The sequence below is a fragment of the Rhea americana genome, unplaced genomic scaffold (genome assembly GCF_003343005.1).
Source record: "Rhea americana isolate MKP2758 unplaced genomic scaffold, rheAme1 scaffold_34, whole genome shotgun sequence".
NCBI classification, from domain to species: Eukaryota; Metazoa; Chordata; class Aves; order Rheiformes; family Rheidae; genus Rhea; species Rhea americana.
In genome coordinates, this window is record NW_028186468.1 from 4,525,875 (window position 1) to 4,534,751 (window position 8,877).

Sequence of the window (8,877 nt, forward strand, 5' to 3'; positions counted from 1 at the left end):
AGGAAGAAAAGTGAGAGGAACTGCTAGGGTGAACAACACCATAAACGGAGTGGACAGCAGCTGCTGTTAAAGAGAATTGAATCATTTGCCAAATTAGGCAGCTAAAAGAATAGCCTATTGTTACTATTCATTGATAAAGCCATTTTTAACAAAGACTGGATGTTATCTGTGATATTAGACAATAACTCAAGCACTGATTCTGTATAAAATTTTTGTGTAAAGTGGACACAGTTCTTAAATTTGATATGGAATTATATACTAAAATCTATTAGCATGTATGTCCGAACAGTGCAAACTCCTATAAGAACAATGAATATTTCATAAAATACAATTTTAGAAATCACATTAGAGAAAAGTGATGGCACTGTTTCAGTCATAGCTGAAACGACAGCAACCATATTTGCTCCTATAATGGTTTTACTGCTTATAGTAGCTCCCAAGCAGTGCACTACTTAGTCAAGAAGATACTTTCAATTTAAGAATTATTGAAACTAATATTCATACAGATGAATTGCAAATGATGTATTCCAAATATAATAAAAGATTTTTAAACAAATAATAAGATATAGTTTCTTTCGAAGTCTGTAATTAGTTTTACCTTAAACTGTATTTGCTGGGATAGGAGTTTTGGACAAAAATTCATCAAAAATGCTGTCACTGATGGAGTCAAAACTTCAAATTCATTTTTTATGGGAAATACTTACAATTTGAGAAAGAAATTGACAAAATAAATGCTTTGGAAAAATCAGATAGATTTTGTTCAATTTATTATAATACAGGGTCAGGTATTTTTAACTCCTCAGGACTCCTTGCTCCTCCTCCTTGCTGCCATACACCCAGTAACTTGTGGTTTGATGAAAGTTCATTAAGTGGATACAATCGTGAAAACATTTTATTTTGTTAGGCTATTCTTCTGATGAAACTATGTTTTATCAGATAACAATGCCCTTTATCCTTACTATTATTTCACCAGCTATGCATGCATTTCTTTAATTGTGCACAAAAGATTGTTAGATATATTTTTGCATTGAGATCTTATTGTGTAAAACAGACAAGGAAGGCATGGACAATATTAAAGAAAAAAAAATCTTTCAAAGAAGTTCATTTAAGATGACTTAGGTAGGTGTAAATAAAAAATACTAGGCTCCTAACAAACAGAGTATAGGTACTTCAGTCATCCACTCCCCACTACTACGCTATCCAAATACTATTACTCTTCATTCCCTCTGTCTTTTTTAATGTGTGTTGCTCCTCCTTAATGATTCATAACCATGCTATTAAACTGTTTGTTTGTCTTCCCTAGAGATGCTATGGAGCTGTGCAGGAACTGGTGGATGCCAGGAGAGAGGTGTCCTCTGAAAATGCCTCCATGGGGGTCTTATGGAAGTCTTACACAGAGGCCTCACACAGAGGCATGCGGCTCCCCAGCCACACTGGACTGCAGGTGGTTCACAGAATCACAGAATGGTTGAGGTTGGAAGGGACCTCTGGAGATCATCTAGTCCAACTCCCCTGCTCAAACAGGGTCACCTAAAGCACGTTGCACAGGATTGTGTCCAAGCAGCTTTTGACTCCAAGGAAGGAGACTCCACAAGCCCTCTGGGAAACCTGTTCCAGTGCTCAGTCACTGCAAGTCTTCCTTTCTCCATTCTTTCTCCATTCTTTCTCCATGGTCTCTATGGTCTGGGATTCCTGAGGACCAGTCATAGCAGTAAAGACTGAAGCAAAGAAGGCATTCACTATTTCTGCCTTCTCTGTGTCAGTTATCACCAGGGCCCTAACCCCATTCAGGTGTGGGCCTGCATTCTCCCTAGTCTTCCTTTTGCTGCTCATGTATTTAAAGAAGCTCTTCCTGCTGTCCTTGACATCCCTCGATATATTCAACTCCAAATGGGCCTTGGTCTTGCTAGTCACATCCCTGCATACTCTGACTATGTTCCTAAATTCCTCCCAAGTGGTCTTTCTCTACTTCCATCTTCTGTACACTTCCTTCTTCTGTTGCGTTTTGCCAGTAGCTCCTTGTTCATCCATGCAGATCTCCTGCCCCCTTTTCTCGACTTCATGCACCACTCTTGATGTTGGAGGAGGTAATCCTTGAATATTAACTAGCTCTCCTGGATCCCTCTTCCTTCTAGGGCCTTGTCCCATGGGATTCTTCCAAGAAGGTCTGTGAAGAGGCTAAAGTTTGCTCTCCTCTTTTGCACATCCATGAAAGTAGGTCCAGTGTCAGTCTAGAGATAGCTTTAAATTTACGTCCCAGCTCAGCAGCTATTTTGGAGTTCACTGTTTTGGACCTAAGTGCTCTCTTTCTTCCTCAGTCTCCTTTTCCAGATCCTATCCACAGGCCACATTCACAAAGACTTCTGGATTTCTACCTCCTATTGTGTCCTTCATTTCACATACTTGGCAGACATTGAATCTGACCCTCCTGCAAACTATCATATATTTGAAATATCATATATGTGCTTTTGGAATACCTAAGAGTTCATCTGAGGTTTTACTCCATAAAAATATAACATTGTTTTAAATATAAACACTAACTATGTTTTTTCTCATTATATATCTGGTGTAGTTCTGACTACAGGGGAGTTAGAAATGATAAATTAGTCCCATTATGTGAAGTGACATAAACACGCAAATTCTAGGCGTTTTCTGGTCTGTCAGTGAATTGTCAGAATAAGTGTTAATCTAAGCAGAAGTGTACCATCTCATCTTATAACAAATCCCAGTAAAAGAAGCTAATGAGGTGACTCCTGTAGAATAATATACACTCCTATTTTTTATCACTTGTGATTATGAGTTTGAATCTTCAGCTGAAATATAATCAGCTGGAGCCAGTTAACAGATGGTTTTTCATACCACAACAAAACAGATTGTTCCAAGCTTCACAGTCGCCCTTCATATATGAACGCAAGGAACACATAGTACAATATATATTATGACCAATACATTTGGAAAAAATAGAGGGTAAGCAGTTAATATAGTTCTTCTCAGTACAAATATAATAATATGTATTATATATGTGTAGCATTTACACACATACCTGCTTTAAGTCAAAATTCTGACAGATTCTCTTCTCATCCAAATCAAACAATATTACTGTTTAGAAGCTTAATGATTTTTATTGCATCATAATAAATACATTTTATCACAACAGCTCAAAATTAAGCTGCTTGGATGTTTGAATGGAGGCCTAGGTAGTACCTCTGCAGTTTCAGTATGACACTATTCAGCTTTTCATCAGGTCAGGATATCCTGCCATTAATTGTTAAAAGGTCCCCACTTTTCTATAACTTGATCAGTTTGGGGTAGGTTATATGGGGAGGGGGAGAAAGGTATATGCATATACAGTCAATTTCTAGGAGGAAAAAAAATGCATTTTCCTGCAGATACAAATAAACATTTGGCATATTTTGAATAGCAGATGGCTAACTGTGTTGTGTGCATTTTATTACTAGTAAAACATAACATAGTGGTGTAGTTTCTATTCACAATTTTTATGAAGCTTCCAAAACTTGCTAATCAAAATTCCAGCAATGATTCCCTATTTTTGTTGATGAAAACTTTTTAATAGCAAAACCCAGGGAAAGTAGATAATGTAAGGTCTAATTCCACACTATCTTATATAAGTATTACACCTGCGTTTACCACTGAAATTAATGGTGATTAACCTATATAAGACTGAGTTAATGGAGTAGAATATCTGGCACCTAAGCTAAAAAATCAATCAAAATGCAGGAAACAAAGGCCATTTCAAAATATATGGAAAATAATTTGGATAATAAATATTCTATAAAATGTATTTCCTAGAAATAAAAAAGTAATGATAAAGGACTCAGAACAATATGGAAATACTGAGCACAAAAGGCAGCTCCTTTAAATAAAGGCTAAGTGATGAGGTTACCTCTTCTAATAGATCCAAAAGATGTTATTGCTATACTGATTGACAGGGTTGTAAAACTTCAAAAATCTCAGTAGAACTGTATTTGCTTCTAAGTAAAGAGTGCCTAGAAGGCTATGTATAAAACAAGTAGAGGATAAACACACCAGACTTGATCCAACGGGAATTTTGGCTAAGTGATATTTTTGTTTAATATGTTAGAAAAATTTTTTTTCTGAAAAAAGGGTATATGATTGTGCTTATAAAGCTCAAGACCATGAAAAGATGACCCACAGGCACTCCTAAATGAATTCAGTAATCACTCTGTCTTGCACACCATCCTGTGTTATCATTACACTAAGGGAGCCCCAGGTCAGAAGGTTAGATAAGTGTCCCTTTTTGTTTTATATGGCCACCTAAGTCAGTTAGCCCTTTCCCTGCATGGCATACAGCCCCGGGCAATTGCCCTGTGTGCCTCTCTGTTGAACTAGTTCTGCTGATAAGGGAAGTAGTCATTTACTGGATATTTCTCAAATGAAGCCAATGGGACCATTTGCAGCAGTAAGGGTATGAAAGGTCAACTTAACTATTATTTATTCACAACTTGAATTCATATTTATGCTCAAAAACAATCTAGCCTACCCTTGCAACATGACTCTAAGGTCTAAATCTAAAATCTAATTGTAAAATCAAAACCCTAGAGGGAAGAAAACATATGAAGAGATGCATATTATTGAGATATTCTAGGGTATGTGATGAGTCTAACTCATGAAATTATTTCAAATGTAAATATCAAAATAATAGGAAAGGCATGACACAATTTCTTTCTCTGAAGTAAAACCTTCCAGAATTTGAGAAACAAATATATATGCTCTTGTTTTGACCTACACAGTCTCCTTTGTATTCAGTAATGTTGCACTGGTGTGGCCAGGAAAGGTTATTTTACTCAAATAATCAGGCTAAATCCTCACAAAGTGAGTAAATGCAGACCTATACCTACTGCTTAACCCTTGGCCTGCCCCGTTGTCTCTAGACATTGTATCCTATGATTTAATCAGTATAGAAAGTCAATTTCTGGCTTCAAAGTGAACTTAAAATTGTAGTGGTAGCTTATAACTTTGTATTTCTATGCTTTGTAGCTAAGCCATTTCATCTTAAAATATTGTTCGTAAAATGCTGTGTAGAGGGGTTTTGTTAGAAACTCTAGTCTGTCAGTCTGAAGCCAAAGAAAGATGTATTTCCCACTTAATAACCCCTGTGGTTAGTATCAGAGTCCAGTGGAACTTCCAAAGGACAGCAAGTTAATAGTGGCTACATTGCTGAAATAGATTTTCAAAATGACTTTGACCTGAATTGTACACTTCTTCAGCAGCTTAGAAGAGCTGCAGAGCTGTGGTTACATTCAGTTCAGACATCGTGAAGTAGGAACTAGCTCCTTATCAGCTCCATTCTTAAAATCTGGTTATAAAGTTTTTCAGCCACATTTACACTGAACCTGTGAAACCTTACTGTGATACCTTAACAAGTTTTGTGCACATGAACTTGGGTATGAGAAACACAATCAGAACTCATTATAAGACAAGGGCAATACATGGCTATAAACAGACTAACAAGGAAAAATACAGAAGGGCATTTCTGCATCCTAACAAAGAAGTAAGAGAAATTAACTCGGGCAGAGTACTCTGTATAGACATCAAACAATTTCTATTTCAAAGCTAGGACTTATGCATTGTAAACTCCCATTGTAAATTAACTGGTATGCTCTCTAGTGTAAGATAATCATAACTCAAGGAGGATCATGTTTACAAATCCTGGTATATATACCCAAAGCACACAAAATGGATGTAGACACTGAAACCTGCCACATTGCTGAAATACTGTTCATATAATCCAAGTTTCTGTTTACCTTCCTTTCAACACTGAGAACATTAAGTATGCTCATTTGACAGTGTCAAGGTAACTTTCAGAGTTGTGGGAAGCTGTTACTTGCTGTAGTTATCCAATAACTTTGTTATTACCATGGATCACGCTTATGAAAAATCATAAAGTTGTAAATGGTTGTAATTAAAAAGCAGTTCCAGCAATGTAAAGTGGGCCATCACATGTTCTATATGACTACTTTATCACCAAAGTGGACCAGTACAGCAATTACAAATGGGAAATATATTACATATAGCCAGTTTTGAGACAAAACACCACAATAAGCCAAAACAATGCTGTAAGAACATATTATTCTGTGACACCATAATTATTCTGAAGTCACAAAGTAAGAAAGTAAGCCGCTGCCATCTGACAAGTGGCTAAAAAAGATATACAGGTAACAAAAGCAAGTTTAATAATGGAAACATGATTATTAATTAGTTATTATTAATAACTGATTATTATAATTAATTAGTCTCTGCATTATTTTTTACTCTATATATCTTTATATATATTTATGCTCATTAATGTCTTGTCAGAGTGCAAACTGTAAGCTAGTACACTCTGGTGCTATGTGCTGTACAAACATAAAATAAAATGACAACTCATACCTAAAACAACTTAGTGTCCCTGCAGCTGAAAAGCAATTTGATGCTTTAGAGTGCAAATAAAAGACAAGACATATATGGGGAAGAAGATTGTTGGGGATCACATGAAAATATGGATACAAAACGGGAAGCTGAGAATGTTATCATTGATACTTTGATAGATTTCATATTGACACTGTGTTTTAAGGAGGATTTAGAGCAGGATAATGAGGCAGCTTTGAAAAATAGCTCTTCTCAAGCATGAGAGAGCGCATAAAGGTCTTTCTTAGAAGATTTAGTAGGTAGATGATAGAGACCTTCACCATGAATAAACTTTTTCATCCTTTCCAGTGCCATTCAGTAAATGAAAGAACATACGTAAGATGAGAAGAAGTCATGAAAGGCACTGTAAGGAAAAAAAAAAAGAAGAAGAGGGCAGTGCTTTCACAAATCTACCCAAAAGAGAACACAACAACATAGGGTCATTTTAAAATGTATTTTAATTAGTAGCAAGATGGATTCAACATGCTACGTGTCATAAAAAATTCACATCCGTGCAAGTTTCCATAGCAAATGCTAATCAAACAATAAATTGTTTACTTTTATTAAGAAATGATTCTGAGGTTTGGTCTTCTTGTGTTTGTGTGTGTAGAAATTCTAAGTAAAACATAAAATGTAAACAAATTGCAAATACAACTACGATACATAATTAGATTTCAAAGCACACATATGGAAAATTTGAGAAAGCAAGCAGGAGGTAGGCATGCCTTTTTGAACAGATGGTGCTAGATAAGGTTACGTAGCTATAATTGAGGTCAGAATTTGGCTACTGTAGGTATACACACTCAGAGTGAAAGGTGAACTTCCTCCTGTGTTGTTTTATTTTTTTTTAATTACATAGTGCCATTCAATCACTGTGTAGGTCCTCGCAGGAATCTTCTGTCCACAGAAGGCTCTCTTCAGAATATTCTCTCCATATGACATATTGGAAGAAATGTTCTGTTCATGGAATCATCGATTTCTTTTCAGCTGCAGGGACACTTAATTTCGACTGGGCTCATCATTTATCTTAGTCATGGTCTATAATGTAACAGTATCAGGAAGGTCAGCTTGAGCTGCATTTTTGCTGCTGGTGTAGAAAGAACTGACATAAAAGAACAGCTAATGTTCATGAAAATACAAGTAAATTCTAAATAAAGAACAATTTTAAAGTCACTTATATCAGAGACAGAAGGCAAAATCAAGAGCCCAAATAGCTGCTGGATTTAGTAGCATCAACTTGCAGAGTTGTCTCAGACACATACTAGTCCAATTCCATTTAGCCATATAAATTTCAAATTAAAGCCCTGTTGATTTTACACACTATGTTTGAAAGCAAAGTTTGCTTTATGAGTCTTTTCACACCTAAAAAAAAAAGATATTAAATAGTGATACGGTATAAATTAAGCATATGGATTCATCACTGCATCTACTTATAGCTAGAAGTCATTCCGTTCTGAATGCCAGTTAGAAAGAATATCACCAAAATAAAATCAACTGTGTTTCTATATGAGTCTCAAAGCATAATGTTGTGCTGTTTCAAGTCCTATATGACATTCACTCCACAATTCTTCAGCCTCAGCCTGCAGATGCATCCATCACAGTCAATACTTTTATTTGAATGATACCTATAATGGCCCCTTACTTGCCTCGTAAAAAGAAAGTCATATTTGAAGAAAATCACTAATGCATCAAGTTTAGAAAGATGCTTGATGACATTTTCCTTTTCACTTAATCCTTAATTACTTTCCTAATAATATTATTTTTCTGTTTTCCTTTAATTAGCACTTCCTTTAATTAGTTAGTACTCAGATCTTTATTTTGGCCCTTTTCTTTTCCCTAAAAGCCTTATACAGAACTATGTGACATATATAAAAACATTAGTATCAGAAATAAAGTAGCTAACAGCATTTACCTGAGTAAAGGCTTCTCCAGACTACTTGTAGTTTTGCTTTTGGGAGCTGGCTGAAACCAAGACTAAGTTATTACTAAATTCAAAGCCCATACTGAAGTGTTTTATTATTTTGTGACTTTTGTAATAAAGGAAAATACACTTGTTTTGCGACTACTGTTTCATTCTAAACTCAGTGGATGGTTTTGTTATAATAAAAGTAATATTGCTGCAGGCTTTTTAAACTAGCTTGGGTACACTTACAATTTCTGCCTGCCTACAAACTTGACCTTGTCACACATGAGGTGCAAATGTTTCTTCTCCCTTCTTACTATGCATTGTCTAGAGATACACTATCAGCTACCTTGCCAGTAAAACATAATTTGAGTCTGGTCCATGATATACTGCAAAGGACTAATGATACCAAGTTGAAAAAGTATTTCCAGAAACCCCATGTTTTATATCCACTTCTGCTAGAGGAAGCAGTAGCCCTCTTTTCTGCCCTCCTATTCAGAAAAAATAGCTGGTTGATGATCAGTGACTGCTTGAATGCAATTAGC